General features: G+C 35.6%; 1 protein-coding gene across 3 annotated transcripts in view; it reads left to right on the top strand.

The window, feature by feature from the left end:
* The window catches only part of LOC145693424 (uncharacterized), a 535,492-nt gene that overhangs the window by 489,606 nt on the left and 23,885 nt on the right, over positions 1–22,001 (top strand). The gene's annotated exons all lie outside the window — the stretch shown is intronic.

Raw genomic sequence — 22,001 nt, 5'->3', positions numbered from 1 at the left:
TTCTTAAGCAGTTCGCCGCCAGCATATGACATTATGACTGATTTATTTATTTATTTAACAATCACCAGATATAGCTCAGAGGCCATTTTATACTGGATATCTAACATCAGTAACAATGGAAAGAATTTGGGATATTGGACAGGGTCTGTTTAGTAAGCACCATTTCCGGCATTTGCCTGGTAGAACTGAGGAAAAGCCTGGAAAACCCCAGTCAGGATGGTCGGCAGCGGGAATCGAACCCACGACCTCCCGAGTGCGAAGTCAACGCTCTACCACTTGAGTTACTTGACTCGATTGCAAACATACATACATATTACTTGACACGTTTGCAAACATATATTACTCGACGTTTCGATTAAAATTCGAATAACTCCATTTAGAGAAATATTCGAATGCCGCAAGCAAATAATGAATAAAAATTTGAATAAGTTCTCGAAAAAAGTATTCGAATTATCCAGTAGTTACTCAAATAACGAAAAGTTATTCTTTATAACTGTTCAATTAATGAAGAATTGCTGTTCGAATAATCATTTAATTAAGAGAGAATCCTTTTAATTACGAACAATTATTCGAATAATAATTTGAAAAACAGACAATTTGTTAATACACAATTATTTGAATTTTTCGATTAATGAACAATTATTTGATTATTGGTTGTGGTTTAATGAGGACATCAGCAATAACACTATTTGTCCCCGTTACGATAAGAAAGATGGTCGATACATACTGTGCATTAAATATTTAGAATATAATTTTCTAAAAAGTGTAGTCCATATAAGTTATATGTTTTAAGAGATTAAATTAAAAAAAAAAAACGAAATATTAAGTGATAGCGAAAAGGTTCAAAGATTGAAAAACCGAATATAAAATAATTATATTACAGAAAAATAGCTCCAAAATAGCAATGATAATAATGATGAAAATACATAGCGGGAATGTTTTAAAAAGGCATTAACTGTTTCAATCTCACGAATAAAAAGTAAGGTCACTAAAGACCGCATCCTTCAAAACCTGCTTTAAGATTTGTATTCATTTTTTCTTTGACTAATAAACAATTATTTCAATAATTATTGGATCAGTGAACAATTATTTGAGTGATTATTAGATTAATGAACAATTGTTTGAATAATTTTTCAAATAACCGATGATTTATTAGAATAATTTTTGAAATAAAGAACCATTGTTCTAAAATGAGAACGAACACTGGAACAATTATGGAACGTGAACATTCAGAAATGATTCAAAAACTTTTCTACCATGTAAACATCCGAATAAATAAGTGGTGGCTTATGAGTAAAGACACTCTGCTAAGAAGAAATTCCCTTCAAACTGAAGAACTTACTAGTGCACTAATTTTGTATACAATTGTATACAAATAATAAAAATTATTACCTTAGGTCAGTTTTCTTCCCTTAGTTTTAAGCGGTAGGAGTTCAGTTTTTTACCGATGCGACCTCTCTCAAGAGCCACTACAGGAAGTAAGAAAACCCACCTTTGTTTTCCTCTAGTGGATTCTACAATTTAAAAAAGTACTTTTAAAACATTTACTACTTGTGAGTTCTATGTACTCACTTGTGAGAATCAGCCCTGGGTTGGTTTTCAGTCTAAGATATGCAACCCAATATATCGCATGCACCGTTTTGGTTGCCTACCACTTTACCGAGATCCTAAAAGATATAGGCTCTACATATTGTGTTTTCGGGTTGCCTAAATTCAAACCAGCAGGCAAGAGAAAATTTCTTAAACCAAAAACAGGTATAAAACACTTTTTTTTTTTATTAATATAGACCTAACATTTCGCTTCCATCTCGTTCTAAGTTCAAGAAGAATTTCACTGAGAATTTCAGTTATTCTATTAGAACCTAATGTGAGTTCAATTTACAAAACTTACGGCCATTTTAGGCGTGCTGTTAGTGTAACACCGCAGTAGAAATCAATTATTCACAGAATTACAGCTTTGTTTGTTATATCGTGTGAATAGGTATTAAATACAATAGTTGCAATGATTTAAAATAAGAATTTTAAAAGTAGTTGTTTCCATGGCCTCAGTATATGCGCGCTTCCACTTGTTTAGGAAAATCAGCGAACCACGACGGCGCTACCTGCTCTCCCTCCAATCTGTTCATGACATGGCAACATAATATTTCAGTTACCAAATAAATCAGTGTATCGTTCAACCATACAATTGCCATCACTTCTGCACAGCAGCACTATGAATACCCGCTATTCTTTCTCGAAGACCCTGTTTCAGACCCGTAACCAGGGAGACACTATAGTAGGGCAATACCTGCCCTAAATAATTGTTTGGCTCCTCTAAATCAGAAATTTTTAGCGAATTTTTAAATTAACTCAAAACTAGATATGAAACGAACTTACTTTCAACCTACTTACCAAATTAAATTCAACTTAGCGCATTTTACTCATTTCTACGTAAAATGGTATGCTTCTTCTTCGATGGATCAAATACATCAAGTAACGTAAAAATATGTAATGGAATTGAAGTAATATTTTCTTTTTCTAATATGTATTTTTATGTTAATGATGGAACTTAGTAGTCTTGGATTGTATACTATACTATTCATCAGTGTAGTACGTTTGTATATATTTCGTGAAAGAAACTTCAGCTCTGTTACAGATCGCATAAATTATAAATAAATAGAAAATGTCCTGTTCCTTTATGTATTTGAAATTGCCCCCTAAGTATCCATTTCTCTCTTTCTAAGTCATCTAGTTTTCTACAAGGCTCCCTATATGGTATAAAGTTTTGAAAATTTCTGAACATAAAGAACTCAGTACAAGAATTCCTGAAACAGTAGCGTAGTCACGAACGCTCACCCAGAAGTCTTCTTCCTCCTAATAGTGTACGGTCCCTACTTATTATACTAAATTCTAGTAAATGTAAAGGAAGTCTTTTTACCACCTCCGTTCAGAAATGTAAGTTCTAGCTATATAGTATTGTTTTGAGATGAAGCGATTTCAAGAACCACTGTATATGTAAAGTAACCAACAGGAGATTCACGTGTACGCTCTTTGCATACACTTTTCCTTTCGCACATAACATAAATGTAAAGTTGTTTCTAATCTCGTGTACAGAAGTGTGTTGTTAAAAGATTTGTTATATTCCATTGCCATTTGACCTCGATTTTATGCTTGACCTTTAGGTAGAAACTGTTTTAGCGGTCAAACTCTTATTTTTCTTTTTAAAACATTGTTTTATTTGCATTGTAAAATTATGTAAAATGTGTCTATATATGCAATATATTAACAGTGAGAAAAAATCTGCAATATCCGTTTCTAGTGTATCTACTAAAGGGATTATGAATTTAAAAATAGGATCTCAAAATTAAATTAATTCTGGGCCTTTACATTACATTCGTTGATATCGAATTGAATACTGGTAGACTCCTGACGAAAACCAAATAAAGTCTGCGAACTTGAAAGACAGACAGCGATGTAGTAAAGCTTGTGAATATATAATTACTAGCTGAAATACCCGCCTTGTACGGGATGAACGAATTAGTCCCAGAAGAGACAGTCCTATTAGTGACAGGAACTGTTACCTGTCTTATGAGCGACCGGTTCATTTACATTGAGATGATGGGAGATGATATGATTTCCTCTCATAAAATATGTTTGTCTCGAGCGTTATTAGCGCCCGAACAACCTTGCTACGAAAAATGTACGTGCCAGTAATACAGTTCATCAAATATATTTTCCCCTCTACAGTGAGCGCAAATAAAACTTATTTTGAGTTAGATTTGACATAAAACATATCAAATAACTTAGCGAGACAACAGGAATATTTCCATGAAAAGTATATTCCTACGTAATTATTGAAAATCCAGTTGTAATATCCCCTTTCTTCAAAAGCTCTGTTTTCTCTACTTCATTTGATGTAAATCTAATTACTCACTAAGCACAGTAATATATTTTATTTTGAAAATCTTAAACGTGTAACAGTTTTGCCAACTATCTACTTTTTAGACTTCCTAAGACACTGAATAAAATGAAAGAAAAAGTCAATGATAAAAGAGCTTTTGAGATGCCTTACATCTGATTGGCTATTCTCAACCAATCCCACCAATTACAATGCAGTTCACTCTAAACAATCTAAAAGGTAAACAAACTCTTTAAACTACCTTCCTCCCTATTGTAAGCTACTAAAACGTAAACTAAATGCTTAATTTGCCTTCCTCCCTTGTTTTGACTTACACATAAAAGCTTGTCGTATAGCAATCTGAAATAATCCCTTATAACTAGATGTACTGTTAAGTCCTGCGAGAGATTTGTAACTTGGGTAATAATTTCTTCGAATACACCGTGTTTTCAGATTGCTTTGATATCCTCAAGTGGTGAATACCCTCTTTCCATGGGCGCCCAATGGGAAGGCAGGAATCGCCACTCTGGCTCACGAAAATGTATATGTAATATAACAAAGCACGTATATATACCAGACGTGATACAGCAACCATGAAGATGCCCCTCCCTAGAAAATTTTCTTCGGGCGCCCCTTCTACTTTCTAATTTCTTTCTTATACCATAAACATATTCAAAATAAACTTATGCTCCGCATCAATTTAACATGAAATTTTTAATTGTATTAGAATCATATACAAAGGCGGAGCTACTCTAAATATTTAATTAGTTTTCCCCTTGATATAGTCAGTGTATTCATAGAAACTAATTCAAAAATATAATATTAGGAAAAACGTATAAAAATTGTTACTGTAATGAGAGCAGTCTCACGTATTAAATTGAGGTAGAGCGAAATTTTTCATAGTACATTTTGTTAGGTTCTAAATTACATTAGCATGAAACAAGTTACAGAAGAGAGAACCTTATCTTCTTCTATTATCTTAGTATGAACGAATCGGTGACTCATAGAGCAATTAACAAATCGAATAGGTCGCTCATAGGACAGTTAACAGTTCCTGTCGCTAATAGGACTGTCGCAAGTGGGACGATACCGGGATGAACAATGCTTAGGTACAATATTTGAAAAGAAAGAACAACGCCCTCGGCGTTGTCCCTGTCAATTTCAGTCCAACTGACATACGCAACGTCTTACGGCACTGTCGCAATTAAAATAAGAAATTGAGTAGAAGAAATAATGACAAGCAATGCCTTTGGCGGTTACCCTGTCAAAAAATAAGGAACCAATAGAATAAATAACAAGGAACCGACAATATTTTATTAAAAAGTAAAGAATTGAGTAAAGTAAGTAACCAAGAGGAACGGTATTACTCCTATTAATTCCCGGACCACCTGACATGCAATTTCTTGATTAAATTTGGGTTAAAATGTCATTGAGAAGGTCACAAATCAGCTTAGCGACACGGAAAACTATGGATTCGACATTAATACAGATCATTTTGGACATTTTTGTTTTTCACTCTTTCTCACTCCATCCCATGCCGATGAGAACTGAACTTGGATTGTATGGAAAGTGTCAGTATTCATCTCAGCGACCCTGAAAACTATGGATTCGACCTTAATATCGGTCATTTTCGATTGTTTTTAAATGTCACTAGCTTCGCAACCCTAGAATTTTTATCACAAAGTATTTGTGGAATACTTTGTGATATCTTGCCTAAATTCCTAAATCCAAACATTTCATTCAATTTCCTTTTTTGCTCTAAAATAATCTTTAAAACGGAAATGATTAATTTGTGCAACTTTTGCTTTGAATATCACCTTTATTACCAAACTCTGTTCCTAACTTTCGACCCTTTACATTCTGGCCAAAATCTGATGATGATCCATCAAATACTTCTTAAGATTTGTTGTCTCTGAACGGACGGGCATACGCACGGACAGAAAGGTTAAATAAATAAACCATACTCCCTTTATATATACACAGAATATATATATATATATATATATATATATATATATATATATATATATATATATATATATATATATATATATATATGGAGTGAACGGTAACTACGTGACAAACTTGGACGGGTGATAGTAGGGTCTACATCTAAAAAGACGCAAAAATGTCCTGCTGAACATGGGGGGAAACTCCGTCCCGTTTAGGAGTGACAGAGTGTCGAAAGCTTGGGAACATGAACTTCAGAGGCCAACAGCTTACAAACAATACATCTTAGAGAGTGCTGTTAAAAACGTCACTTAGAAAGTCGTGCCTACTCTATTGAAAAATGCATGTTTGAAAACGCAGCTACGTGTGCGCACGGGATTAACAACGTGACACTTTTTTCCTTTACAGCAAGTCCGGGAATCCTTCCGTTCCTTTGGGAGGGATATATATACACTCAGGAATGAAAATTCATATACGTCTGTCTGATACGTCTGTACCAGACCAACGATAGGCTAATGTGTCATAGAGTTTGTACGATTTCCAAAAAGAAGCTCCAGGTAAAAATAATTGAAAATCTAAGATGCAGTTGAATTCTAATTTTAAGGTAGCTTTCACTTTGTGTAGACTCTTTTTCAGGATAATATTCACAGTATTTTAAAAGCATATCCTAAGAGTAAAAGGAAATACTTAACCGCATTTGCTGAATGGTCTTCAATTAGCTAGATCTCTCCATGGTGTTTGATAAATAAGGGAAATTACAAATTATGGGTGTCGTCTTGTAAATCAAAGTTAAAACAAAAGGATATGATACTTCTTCTCGCGCACCAATTCCTAGTATCATGGACATCAACTTTTTTTTTTTTTTTTTTTTTTTTAAGTATTCGTTCATCCGCTGCTGCTAGAAAAAGCTTAATAAAAAAAAATCAACGTATAATTCTCACGCATGTGTTTCGGTGCTAAATCACCTGGATTCGCATCCTTTGCTTCAAACAACGAGAACAAGATTATAATGTGGAAAACTTGTATTGTTTCCTGCGGAGAGAAACTGACTGAACCTAGAGGAATCTACGAAGGAAACGCTAAAAGAAATGCCCAAACGATTTCGCTCCCCATTCTTTTTTTCTTTTCGGTCTTCTCTCTTTGTTGTATGTATATCTTTACAAATCTTGATAGAATGAAACCATTGTCTGCATTTTTTTTTTTTTAACGAACGATTTCACCGTAAACTCTTCGACTTTTCTTTACATAAATTCTGTGTCCAGTGAGAAGTAAACGTTCAGCATTCTTAGGTAACAATTGATATATGGCAATATTATTTCTCAAAAAGTGCTTCTCCATTTTTATATTGGTATATCTCCATGAGCAACATTTCTAATGAGTCTGCCTTTGGCCTGTTATATTGTCTTATGATCTGATTTTAAGGCAAAATAGTGTAATGGGGAAGGGTCTGTTCAGTGTGAATCGCCAATCTTGAAATGATTCGGAGTTTCACTTGCAGATATATATATATATTAACTTAGTGGAAACACTTGAATTTGAAACACATCAGATATCTGAATTAACAATAGTCTGGCGGGGACAGCAGCGCCGGGCTGATGATGATGGTGTGTTAGAGCAAACTCCGTACTACGTGAGGAGCAGTAGAACCACAGTATGCAGTGAATTGAACAGACGTTTATAGTGTAAAATGGGCGACCTTCCTGAATCCCAAGAAGGGCAAATTAGTGGCTCTCAGTTATGTGATGTGAGCGTAACGAAAGTGGCAAATTTGCTGGGTGCTCGTGGAGATCAGTGTTCAATGTGATGACGGTCTACCAAGCTCACAGTAAAGCCATAATGGCGAAAACGAACAGTGGTCGGAAGAAAATTATCAGAGGCAGATTGTTACTCAAACTGTCGTACGACTGTGGTGCAAGTGACAGATGAACTTAAGCAGCATCTCCCATAGTCATTATTCACCTTATTTTAAAATACGGGTTATGTGTGTGTATATGGTAAACACCCTATGAAGCGCATGAACCTCAGTGTTTTTGCTCAACCGTAAAACATAACGGCGACTCTGTGATTATGTGGGCTGAATTATTCTGGTTTTTATTGGATCGTGTGTTGACTTTTACCGGGCGCCTCATTGCCCTTTATTATGTTACCATTTTACCGGGCTATATGTATTCTATGATCAGATGTTGTTTCCGGCAAGTCACCATACTCCAGCATGATAATGCGCACATTCATGCAGCTAGAGCTACTGAGGTGTGGTTTGAGAAACATCAGGATCCTCCCCTGGTCCTCCCAAATCTCCGGATCTAAACATAACTGAACATACGTAGCCTGTTTTATGAACACGAATTCAACACAGATGTCCATCTTCACGTTCTCTAACGGAAGTAAGTGATGCACTGCACATTATGTTATAATATTCCACTTAATACCATTCATTACCTCTATGACTTAATTTCACGTCACATTAGAGTTGTTATGAGGAAGAAGATGCCGTATTAATCTGATAAGATTCACTTTTTCACATGTTACATAACCTTGGTATTGAACAGGGGTGTAAAACAAAATTGATCGACCAATCAATCAATTCTAAAATCTTGTTAAGGAAAGTTACTGTGGATTTCCTGCTTTGAGTACTGCGTTGCTAATTTTATTTGTTACTTAATGATGCATGTAGTGTTCCTTCGTAGTCGCGTGCCTAACGCTTTCTGTGCTTGTGATCTCAAATTTGATTCTCAGTGGAATTGCCTTCCTTGCATGTAAATCCGAATACCCTATCATTTTGAATAGTTCAATAGGGGGTGACGTGTAAAAATAATCGAAAAGGACCGATAATAATGTCCAATCCATTTTTTTCTGGGGGGGGGGGCGTTGAAATAAATAGTGATAGTCACAATAATGTCGTTTAAGCCCAAATTCATCCCCCATGCGTATCTTAAGGGAAGAAGAAGTTTAAATACTTTCCGTAAAACTATTTTCTATATGCGAAGAAAGGGCATTTCAGTCAGTATAAAGGAAATAACTAGTTCTCTCAGGGATCTTAATTTTAGAAATGGATACTTAAAGAAATCAAGAATAATTACAGTTTTAAAATATCCAGATTTAGCTACGGAAATACTATTTCTCTAGTCTTGAACAAGTAGGCTAGTGCGAGGGAATTTAAATATGTTGCCCTCAGTCTAATTCTATAACTGACTGTTCAGTTTAGTTTAATGAAGTCCATAAAAGAACGCAATCAATGAAATTAAATATTTGAAAAGGGAAGAAGCAGAAATCAAGGAGATTACGGTACTCTCAATAATGCCAGTTCAATATTATCTCAGTGACCCACGTTTGAAGAGGAACTCAATGACGACATACCAAATTGAAACATTAAGATCAGTCTAGGGCCATGTCATAGGAGGGTCTTTAATAATTTATCTGTTTATCAAAGCTATTAAAGCTTTATGTTAAGAAATACTGTAATACTCTTAGTGCCAAACAAACGAAGATGTACTGTACAGAACCCACAAAGACCGCCTACCTCCTACAATCACACAACAAGCAAACTGGTTATTTTATCCTTTGGTAGACCACCCGCTGCAGACTTTCAAAGACAAGAACATTTACTGTAGCGTCTTCAAGAATGTTGTTCTCAATTAGAAGTAATTAGGGTTTAAAAACATGAAAGCATTTTACTTCAAGAGTAATGGATTGCCGCTGTGGAAGTATCTGTAAACTTAATTAAGAGCCGGAGGAGCAATTTCAGTGCTGGAATAGGTCAGAGGGCCCACTAATATACGTTGTACACTTCAGCGTCGAAACAAATATGTTCTCTTCATCTAATAACCCTAGGTTGGTGTTTTTTCTTGTAGTATTGCTTAAGAGCACTTTGTCACTACACATACACTTTCAGATAAATAAATGTTTTTTGTTTATGCACTAAGAATTCTGGGTCAGATTTAGAATTACAAAAGATTTACTTTAAAATATCGTTTAACATTGGATTGGTCAGAGAAATTATTTGACTTAGCCAAAACTAACACTTCAAAAGAGATCTTAGCCAAAACACATTCTACCGCCATTTCAATCTAAAACAAAAATTAAGAGTACAAGAGAAAATTCAAAAGATGGAAATGGACTTCTGTTTATTGAAGTTGAGCGTCTCTTTCCAGCACCGAAGCTAGATCTATATGAAACGTGGACCTTCAATTTAAGATGCAATCCAAACCAAGGTAAAGAGTTCAATCCTTTCCAAACAGGAATTGAACTCTAGACCACGTGCACTAAAGGCATGCGTGCAGCCAGCAGACCAGTGGGGAGGGCACCTCACTTTTCAAGTGTGATGTGAAAACAAATGGTGATGTATCAGGTAAAAGATGGCCATATCACAAGCAAGCGTACAGCCATCCTATTGTCGTGAGTGTGTTCTGCTCTAAAATAGCTTCTACTCCATTTATCCTAACGTAGTTAGATGGCGCCATTAAGTTAAACAAACAAGAGACCATATGGTGGCCAATTATTTTCCCTTGTTTCAAAGGCTATATTGGCAAATTGAAAATTAAGAACATGGTATAGAGTGACAATACTATGATATTTACTGGTCAGGGGCGCATCTACGGGGGTCACTAGATCCGGACACCCCCTCCTCCCAAGAGTTAGTAACTCGACTAACATTTGTACACTTTCTTAACATAACTTTACTTGTTTATCAGAGAAGTGACTGAAGTAGCCTAAAGATTTAATTTTACATCTTGTTTGTACTCTTTCTTATAAAAATAATCCAGTTCTATCATTTTTTCTGAGAATATAGGTGGTATGGTGGTTCAGTGGCAGAGTGTTTACCTCTGGTGCGTGGGGTCCCTGGTTCGATCCCCGGCCAAGCAACTTTGTGATGGACAACGTTGTGTCCGTGGGTTTTCTCGAGGTACTTCAGTTTCCTCCCACTTCATCATTCCGCCAATTGTTCCATCATCATTCACTTGCCTTAATCAGCATTTTCTTTAACCTAAAGGACATAAACGTGAAACGTTAAACTGAAAGAAAGGACCCAAAATGTGGACTAAAAAATCTTCTAGTAATTATAGAGAACGAGTAACTTTATGAAGCCTGCCTATTAAAAAAAGAAAAGAAAATAAATCCCTTACACTTGTATTATAAAGCGAAAACACATCAGTCTTTGAGTAATGTTAGTATACCAACTTAAAACATTTAAGAATTACAGGTTGCATAAACATCTAGGTGAAAATATTTCAATATCCTTAATTTTTATTATAAACGCAAGACTCGTCAGTCTCTTAGTAATACTAATACCAAATAGTTTACAGTTAGGCAAGTAGTTGTCATTAGTTGCGTGCCTACTATTTGACGTCAAGAGATGTTGCTAGTGTGCAGACATTTTGGAAATGAACCGAAGGCTTAGTGGGAACTAGTTTCGTTTATTGTCATTAAAAAGTATCTGACCTTAGGCACTAGCTACTAATCCAAATGGGACACAAGCCAACGATCCAATATATATATATATATATATATATATATATATATATATATATATATATATATATATATATATATATATATATATTTTAAGAAATTTCTGTTGAAGTAATTCTTTCCGTGAAACGTAAAAAGAAAATGGACAGATAAACATTCACAAAATATTTCAGTAAAATCAAACACCTAATGTAACTAACAACTAATTTCTTATCGTTCAAATCATTTTGAAACACATTATAAAAATAAATTGTCCCACACTTCCCCAGAATCTTATAAGTAGTTCATCTATCTCTCTCAATATCTAGATATGTCATACATATGTAAAATTATCCTGAAGAAAATACTTTGTCGGAGTTTTTGTTAGTCACTCTCCTTATGGCAAAAACCAGTTTCTATATAATAATAATAATAATAATAATAATAATAATAATAATAATAATAATAATAATAATAATAATAATAATAATAATAATTTATTATTATTATTATTATTATTATTATGTGTCAAATATACAGTGTTCAAGAGATTACGCGACCTTATGGGGAATCTCCTGAACTGTTTTGTTTCGTTATAGCTGCTGAATAACTGAGCAGCCAAGCTCTGTACGTTGCAACAGTGTATATTCATTGTAACAGAGTACATATACATCACCAGTTATACTTTGACCCAGAGGACCTACACAGAGAAGTAGGGAACAGATGTTTCAAAAGAATCCCCCATCAAGCGACTGTACAAGTTCTAGAAGCGGCCGATCAAGTTTGTTAGAATAATAGTTTATGGATGTGCAAACTGTATGTAGTGTGTTTTTTTAAAAGAAAAATCAGTGCAACGACTTTCGAGCCATTCGAATTCTCTAAAGCAATATACACACGACCTTACTTAAGTGTTTGTTCCCGTATAAGGTAAAAGCGCTCCAGCAACTGCTGTCTGAAGGCATACATGCTCGAAAATACTATGGTTGCTGGTTCTTAAAATCTTTAATGCCAGAAGGGAAGGAACCCGATGATTGGTACTGAATTCACTAGGCAAGTGGTCACATTACGCAACGGTTTGCGTCAACGCAACGCAAATTTGCAATAATCGTCCTTGCAGTAACAACTTGTTTTGCGTTGCGTTGCATTGCTGTACCCTTAATTTTGCGCTATTGCATACCATGTGTAAAGTCCTTTTTGAAGCATCATTACGAACAAAGCTGCTTTTATCAAACGTAACACATAAAATAGTGAAACCTGTCCTTCACCGAATCCCATGAAACCATAATTTCTAGTGTGGACAAGTTTTCACTCACAATATGACTGAATCTATGAAGATGCTCGCTCATTCATACTGTAAGAATTCAAGAGTGCTTTATATCGAAGGAATGTTAATTGGTTCTGTACAAGCGACTAAATTCATGATGTTACAGTTCTTGCAAACGTGGTATCCCTAATCCTAACGCTCAACCAGTTTCACTACTCCACTTCGTATTACAGTTCACCATATCCCTATTTGAACCACAGGAAAAAACTATCCCTTCCTGACTGGCTTAGTGGACCCATAAAGATTAGCGCAATCTGCCATCTAACAGAAAATTCAGAGAAACAGATATAAACATGGTTAAATTGGACCTAAGCAATGTAACGATTGCATTAACTAATAATAGTACAGTAAATAACCCTAATAGTGATGTAATAAATATACAGTAATTTAAAATGTATATCGCTTGAACTTTTTTTTTAAGTATTTGTTATATTTTCTCATTTAGTAGTTTTTTCTTAGTATTCACTAATACACTAAATGGAATTTTAGAAACTAATAATTGAATACTAGACAGTAGCACAGTGTGCTACAAACAGACGAGCTGACGGAACTCTAAGAGTGCTCCCCGGAGGAGACCAAAATAATACGTCTATAATATAATAATAAACACAATAAACCGTGTTAAAATAATATGTACTCCTTTGAATACTAGAGGACTGCTGTGGCTCAGTGGTAGAGCGTTCCCCTCTGGTGCATGGGGTTCCTGGTTCGATCTCAGCTCGCTCCAAGTGAACTTTGTGGTAAACAAACACCGTGTGCGTGGGTTTTCTCGATTTACTCCCGTTTCCTCTCACTTTCTTCATTCCACCATTTCATTCATTTCTCATCATCACTGTCTCCTTTGGCCTACCGGCATTTCATTTTTTCCCTCTGAATACTAAGAGTGCCCCCAGGACATTTTTTTCTGAAAGAAATACTAGTTACAAAAGAACCAGAAGAAGAATTATATTGGTCTTTACAATATTCTAGATATTTTTTTCTTTACAACTGAACGACCCTCTTGGAGAAATATATCGTGTTTAATTTATAATTACTTCATACTTTCCTAGTTACTTTGCTAGTTTAAAAAGAATCACCAAATTGTTCAAATTGAGTCGCATGTCTGCTCCTAAAAGACTGTGAAATAAATATAGGAAAAACACACCTAACTTCATGTCTTTAGATTTACTTCTATGAACTCGAAAACAAGATAAGAGTTGCAAATAAACTTACGGACAGGGCCAGATTTCCCAATAGGCTCGGTAGGCCCGGGCCTATGGGCGCAAGCTCACAGGGGGCGCACGGCCGAGAGAAAAAATAAAAAAATATCTAGAAATATAAATAAATAGCCATAACTTAACATTTTTTGAATTGATTTTAAAATATCAGGCTAATAAAGCATTCTGATTTTGAAGTTCATTGGAACAAATAATTGTTGGTAAAGTTAAACTATTTCCATCGTGGAGTGGTGTTTAAGCAATTAACATATAGGCCAAATATAATTTTTTAATAAAGGTTTTTAGGAAAGTAACTTTAACCAGACTAGGGGGCGGAAAAAATTATTGGGCCTAGGGGCACCAAAATGCTAAATCCGGCCCTGCTTACGGAGATTCAAATGATCAATCAAGCTATGTTCCGTATGTCTTTAGCACTAACCTTGCATATTTTCTATGGTCAGTTCGAAAGAATGGTAAAAAGAACGTACATATTACTGTATTATGAACATGCAAACATTTTCCTTATGCACTCAATGGGTTTTGACTGCCGCATAATACAAGTTGAATTATGAACATTTACATCACATTAATGGTAGTCCCCTCCGCCCTTCTAGAAGATAAGTTTCGTTACGTACAAGTTTTATCTATGCCTTCAGAACAAAAGCAAGCAAACAAAAAAGAATAAATTTTAGGTTACTTTTTAAGTTGTTTCCTGTTCGGCTACACATGTTATATGTAATGAGACCCTTAGCATCTATATTAAAAAAAAAAAAAAAAAGTCTTCTTAAAGTTTCCGTAAGAAGAAATGCGGTAGGAGGTTTCGAGTGTCTATCCAAGTCCACTTAAAATCTTCAATTTAAACCTACTCAAGCAACGTGGGATGAGCCAAAGACGAATGGAACATTGTACACAAAAAAGAAATCGTACTCTCTGAGCATTTGACACCATTTTGATAGCAATTATATAGGGTAGAAATGGAAACTTCAATGATGCTTGGGTTTCATTATAACATCTTTCACAAGATCAATGTTGAAATCGATAAAGAAGTTAGACTAATCGCTGGTGCGCTATTGTGATGCTTCCATATCAACTTCAATGCATGTGGTCCCTGGTTTGATTCTAGATGGAAGTATATAATTTTTGAGTGTTGGTTTACCATCATGAGGGAATCGGTGAGCTGTTTCGTTTAAGATGTACAGTGCGTTCAAAAAGTCATCCCACAGTGGATGTGGTACTTGTTGTTGTGAGAAAAGGATTGAAACATTTATTTTTTCTTCTTGTGTATGCGTATACTATGTTATGTAGATGTCCAAAACAGGCAGGAACAGACTAGACTTGAACTTTCAACTTTGTAGAGATGTATACTGCACAATAAAGACGTTTCATGTTACATTGTAACCAGTTGTGCTCAAGGTTCCGTCAGATGTGTTGAGTATCGAATAATACAGGTGTGTGTTACAGTGTATTATGAAGTAACAAGTGTGTCTGTTGTTGAATGTGTTTCATGCGGGTGACAAGTATAAGAGAACATGTGAAATGCTATTCATTGAAAAGAGGTTCGACAGTATTTGTTGAACAGTAATCCGGATTGACCTAAAACTATTGAAGTACTGAGAGATGTTATCCCAAATAAGATGCATACAATTTATTGATCACTAATCTTTTACTTAAATGTGTAGGAGAATTGACCTGTACCTTCAAGTTAAGATAAACCATTTTCAACATTTCGTGTAGTGCGGTGTTTCTATGTATCTGTTTGGCATTATCCACTGCAGACTGACGTTTTGAAGGCACTGTACCAAACACCGGTCTGGAAAGCCAGAAATGTCAATAATGAGAGAGAGGATATGGACAAACACTGTGTGCGTGGGTTTTCTCGAGGTTCTCCCGTCTCCTTCCACTTTATTCATTCCAACATTCCATTCATTTCTCATCATCACCGCTCCTTTAACCTAGCCGACATAATCGTGGGACGTAAAACTGAAAGATTTCATTCCATTTAACTTCAAGATTACATGGCTAAAGTCGAATTAGAGAGCTTTCATAATCCACCCCTAAGCCAAGATGTCCTGTTTAAAATTAATTAAAATTAGTTTTACAATTCAAATTGTACAAGTCAATTTGTGATGCAACCAGTGTAAGCCAGGGCCTACCAGCAGCCTTATGGCACCCATGCCTTTGAGGTTATGTGTGGTTAATATGTCAGGTCCGCTTGCTAGACTGGAATTAGTTCTTGCAAATAACTCCCAAATTGTCCTCATGACGCTGGGTGGACGTCGCAATACCAAGACCATTTGGCGAGTACGATTAGTCACCTATCTTTTCTCTGACAAGATTTGGCACTGCTCGACTTGCCTGATCTCACAAGAGGTGGCATTGCAGTACGGCTGGGTAGTTGCCTTTAAATTAGTACAATTAATGAGGCTTAATCATCAGTGATTAATCCAATTAGTCTAAAGATATAATGATTACGAATTTAACTGTATTCCAATGGTAAAAGAAAAAAGTTTTATATCTTGTTATAGTACATGTTATTCTTTATCTAGTGAGATTTTAATGGGTTTTGAATCCTGATATTGAAAAAGTTTCCTGATCAGCTTGTAAGCAAAGACCCGCGGTGGCTGAATGGTACAGCTTTCACCTCTGGTGCGTGCAGTGCTTGACTGGACCCCAGAAGCGCCAAGTGAACTTTGTGTCGGACAAACGCCATGTGTGTGGGTTCTCCCGTTTTATCCCGCCTTCTTTATTCCATTATTTATTTCATTAATAATCACCAACTCCCTTAGTCTCTGTGCATATTTGTGGAACGTTAAACTTGAAATTTCATTCCACTTCATTCAATTGGAAACACTGCTGTGTCCTTCGTAGGATGTAACCCCCAGGAAGTTTCTATGTTCGAACTAAGATTAAGTCACTATGTGTGCCTTTGTAATAAAGGAAATTTTTTGAAATTCAAAAATGCATTCATGTGATATAATTCTCCCGCCAGGGAATCTTTTATTTCCACATCATCATCAAGAATATTTTCAGATGACTCCACTTCAAAATAATGAAATTGCGAATTGTGTCAGAGCAGTATTTGCTTTTCACTCTTCAATCTACGAGGGGAATTCCATTTTTCTTCTTTCAGGGTCCACCATTGAGCTCGTCATTACAGTTGGAAGGAAGTAGTACTTAGGCCTGCCTTCAGGTGGAAGAACAATACAGAGGAGCGTAATCCCTGGAAACTACAGCACATTTTATCAACAGCTGTAAGTACGTGAGCGGACAACATGGAAGGTGATCAGGAAGGACAGCGCTGGATAACGTGGTTTCTGTGGAAGGAGTGTGTACCGAGTGCGGAAATTCACAAGCGATTGATAGCAGTGTGTGGAAAGTGCGCACCGTCACGTAAAACCGTATGTAACTAGGTGGACTGCTGGAAAAGTGGCCGCACATCAATGAAGAAGGGAACCAGTTCTGGAAGGAAAGTAGCTGTGATAACACCAGTGAATATTTCAAGAGTGGAGTAGCTTATTCAGGACACGGAACTGGAGGTGGCCACAGGACCTGTCAGAAACACTCTGCACTGTATAGTGCACGAACACCTTAAGATAGTTAAGGTGTCTGCCAGGTGGGTTCCCAAATTCCTGAATGCAACACAAGGACAATAGTGCAAGGACGTGAGTAGTGATCTACTGCAACGCTACAGCCAGGATCCAGAAGTCTTCATGTCCAAATTCGTTACTGGAGACGAGACTTGGCTGCACTACCATGAGCCAGAGACCAAAGCCCAACAAATGCAGTAGAAGCATAAAGACAGCCCCACGCCAAAGAAGTTCCGTACATAGCAAAAGCATAGCTACAGTCTTCTGGGATAAGGATGGAATCATCCTCATTGACTGGTAGGAACCTAAGACCACCATTAACAGCGAGTCATACGTGACAACGCTTCGGATTTTGTGTCGTGCAATTCAGAGGAAACGACTAGGAAAATGGGTGAAAGGTATGATCCTGCAACATGACAACGCTCGTCTCCGCACGAGTCGGACAATCACGACTGCCATTAGTGAGCTGGGGATCCAGGTGCTGCCACACACACCTAATTCTCCTGACTTAACCCCTTCTGATTACCACCTATTCGCGGCATTGAAGAAACCGCTGCGTGAACACCATTTCACCGACTTCTAGGAACTGCAAGATACTGTCCGGACGTGGGTGCCGCAGACTCCGAAAAAGTGTTTCGCAGAGGGTATAGAAATGTGTAGTTCCTATGTTGAGAAAGTGGATGTATCTGCCAAGGCATAAAGGTACTTACAAGTGTAAATAAATAAATAAATAAAGCTAAACCAATATGGAACGCCCCTCGTATGTTTAGGGCTCTGATTTTCAGACTATAAAACTGGGATACCCTATGATAATTTAAATATGGGCTTAGTTATACACTTGCTTTTTTTTTGGAAATATAATTAATTAAATAATGGGTCAACATTCGTGGCTAAGCGGTTAGCGTACGCGCCTTTGACGTGGGAGATCCGGGTTCGATTTCCTGTGGGAGCTCATAAGATTTGAATTCCACGTTAACCAGTAGGCCCACGTCTAATATAGCCTCGCTGCTGAACGAGACGTTAAACCAAAATTCAACTCTTCATCCAAAAATGAGTGTGTGATATATATATATATATATATATATATATATATATATATATATATATATATATATATATATATATATATATAATATGAGATTATTTCTATTGGTTCGGTATCGATGATTTGACTATTGATTCAGTAGGGTGGTCTACTACTAAAAATGATATATTTTAAATGTTGTACGAATGATATTAACTTATCTTTTGGAGAAAAATTGGGACACTTTGAAGTTTTGTACAATTCTTGGACATATTATGTAAATCCGGGACTGTCCCAGCTAAATAAAGAGATCTCGGAGTCCTATTTATAATATGCACCTATATTATTCGGTTACATTGATTCGGTTACACTGCTGACATAAGAACATTCTTAAAATATACACCAGCATTACACAAGGCATACGACTAATATTAAAATAATAAATATTGCTAATAAAACGATCAATCATTCGTATTCCGTTTTTAATTTTAACAAAGATGTCACTGTAATTTATTTTCTGTAATTTGTTGTGTAAACTGGTGTAAACATATCCGATTTTAATGAAATTTTAATGTGTGCTTTCTTTGAGATTTAGAAACAAAAGTCTATTGCTCGAGGCCGTCAAGAACAAGAGAATAAAGTTGGACGTTTGCTAAAATACGAAATGTAATAGAACAATTTTCGTAGAAAACTTTATTTTTTTCTAAAGTTCGAATTTGAGCAGCATGGTGAATATTGACTTTAAGCTTTCACAATCACCCACACTGCTTGAGGTTCAAATCGATCAAGAATAGGATTGCGTATAAGACGAAACGAGAACTTTCTTGACAAGACGGAGCTATTCCAGTAGACACAGATAAATTTTTTAGACGGGACCACATTCGCGACACATTTTCAAGATGGGACACTCTCAACCCTTTTCTCATGAGCATCCCTAATCAAAGATAAGAGGTTAAAAGAGTAAATTTAGCTCCAACGTTAAAGTTTATTTACACAATATATCAGTTTTTAAAATTTTTCTATAATTTTCGTAAAAATAAAAAGCGCCGTTTTAAAGCAACATAGCGTACATTTTCTTCAAAACTTCTCATAGTTTTATTGATTGAGGCTGAAATCAATCAAGAATAAGGGCCTACTGTACTCCATCAGTGAAAAATGTTCTACTATAAATTTTGTATTTTTTAAAAAAAGTATAGTGTTTCCTTTGAAATTTAAGAATATCCCTATTTACTGGGCCTCAAATTAAAAATATAAGGGTTGAACTTACCCCATCTTTTAAAAAGAATTAGCAGATTTTAATCAAATATAACGTGCGTTTCCTTGGGTGGTTTCCAGTGGTTAGTCTTGGTTGATTTGAGAGCTTAACGTTCCCTTTTAGCACCGAGACTGTACGAGACTCGTGGATCTAAACTTATGTGGGATCCGAACCACATGGATCACCATCCGGAATTAAACCTAGGATGCTTGGTGTTGAAATTAGTTAGACCCGAACAGATAAAGTACCACCAGAAGGGTTGTCTACAAGACATAACTTAAGGCTAACTCGTCTCGAAAATTTGTGATGTCTCGTCTGTTATAGTGTGTTTTTCAGTTGGAAGAACTCTCTCGTCTCGTATTCCATAACGAAAATTCTGTCTCGTGTCGTGTATAACACTTCCCAACAGTAATACCGTCGTGGGAGTGCACAAAATTCGGGAGAGAAAAACGAGGAAAAATTACTTGGAATATTGGTATGGGGACGCCGTCGTTCCACCCTCGCTCCGGGCGCTGATTTTTCGACGGCACGGCACTGCCCAACAGTCATTAAAAATTTACACATTCTTCTACTATGCATGGCACCACTAGAATGAAATTTTGAGGAACATTTATTCATTAGGCAGTATTTTAAAAAGTCGTGATACAATAGGTTAACCCCTTAATTTTACAATTCATCATCACATGAAATATGAAAAGAAAATTCTTTCATTAGTTGTTGGAGTATTTATATATATATATATATATATATATATATATATATATATATATATATATATATATATATATATATATACACTATTTTTAAATATACACATGGACATGATATTTTCTAGCATAGATTCACATGACCTGAAATCGAACAAGGAACTCTTCGCGACAGAAGTAAGCACTGCATTAGTGAGTCACCAAGCTTTCTTTTTATACTACTAATAAGAATTGCTTCTTTGTTTATTCTTGAACATGAAAAAGGCAGAAATAGTAACCTGACATAATTTCTGATCATTTAGCACATATATGAAAATTATTACATTGTTTGTACTTGTGAATTTAACCTGTCATTTGTTTGTTAAAAATTCCATGGGAATACGAGTAAAACTCCATTCTGTCTGGAAACCTTTTGTTCGAGTAAAATAATTTAAAAAAAAATTACATAAGTTTTGAATTATTGTTTAACATACTAACAATGTAAGAGCGGTTGAACCTGTATTTACTTTACTGAACACAGATTGCTTTCTACTGTATGCTACTAATTAAGACGAACAAAGAAACAATTAGTTAATCAGCATTTGTATTTGTATACATGTTTTAATAAGCTTAGTCTTTCTTTAACTGATTTAGTACAACCAGTGTTATCTGCTGGAAAATTAAAGAACCAACAACTGTGTTCTCAAACGTCTGGCGCCAGCATTTAATTCACGCCTCTTTTCTTGTGGACGATTTTTTTTTCTTAATTCAAAACAATTCTGCAGATAGGAAGTGGGGATGTTTTTAAATGACAATGAAATTGCCTTGTTCTTTGAAGAAAACAAACTGCAATACATGGAGATGCACTGTTGCTAATATCATGAATCAAATTTCTTTTATGCCGACTGGCTACGTATATAGTATCAGTAAGATAGAAATACTTTAGTATTCATGCTTATTGATTTAGTATAGCTGGCAGAAAACGAACAAGTACGGAAAATTCTTGTCTATTTACTTACCAGCAGCTTGTCTCCTACAACCAGGGTCGTGGCAGGGCAGTATAACAAATCCTTTCAATTAAACAGTTTCTCTAATCTTCAGTATCTTACTTTCATCGTTTTCAAAACTTTTGTTCACGATTCCCTCTTGCCATTTTCCCTTACAACAGTACATATACAGTATAGTGGCACAATGAAACATGATTGATCACAGTGATGCCAACATGCAGAAAAAGTCCCATTTTGTGGGACTATTAAATTGATTTCTCGAACAGGGATAAAGAGAGTGTTCGTGGCAATTGGCAATAAATATGAGACTTTTCATCGGCAGCAACAACATTCTTTGTTGGCAGAAAGTAGACCAACGAGTCTTCAATAATGTTGAAATCAGAATCAATTGTCAAGTTTTGTTACCGAAAATTGTTTGCTAGTGTAGAAATACCTTTTGATTCTTTAAATAAAAAAAAGTTCCAACAAATGTAAATTTGTGCTTTGGTGCTTTTTAAATAAAAAGAATATAATTAACCAAAAAAAAAAAAAAAAATCAAATGAAAAATGAGAAATAACCAACTTCGAAAATATTCTACAAAAAACGACTGGAAAATAAAGTTTTAGTGTCCTTAAGTTAATAACAATATGATAAGACAAACGAATTA

The sequence above is a fragment of the Thermobia domestica genome, chromosome 8 (assembly GCF_964235325.1).
Source record: "Thermobia domestica chromosome 8, izTheDome1.hap1.1, whole genome shotgun sequence".
Taxonomy (NCBI): domain Eukaryota; kingdom Metazoa; phylum Arthropoda; class Insecta; order Zygentoma; family Lepismatidae; genus Thermobia; species Thermobia domestica.
Note: the sequence above shows the minus strand (reverse complement) of the source record. Positions and strands in the feature narration are given on the sequence as shown.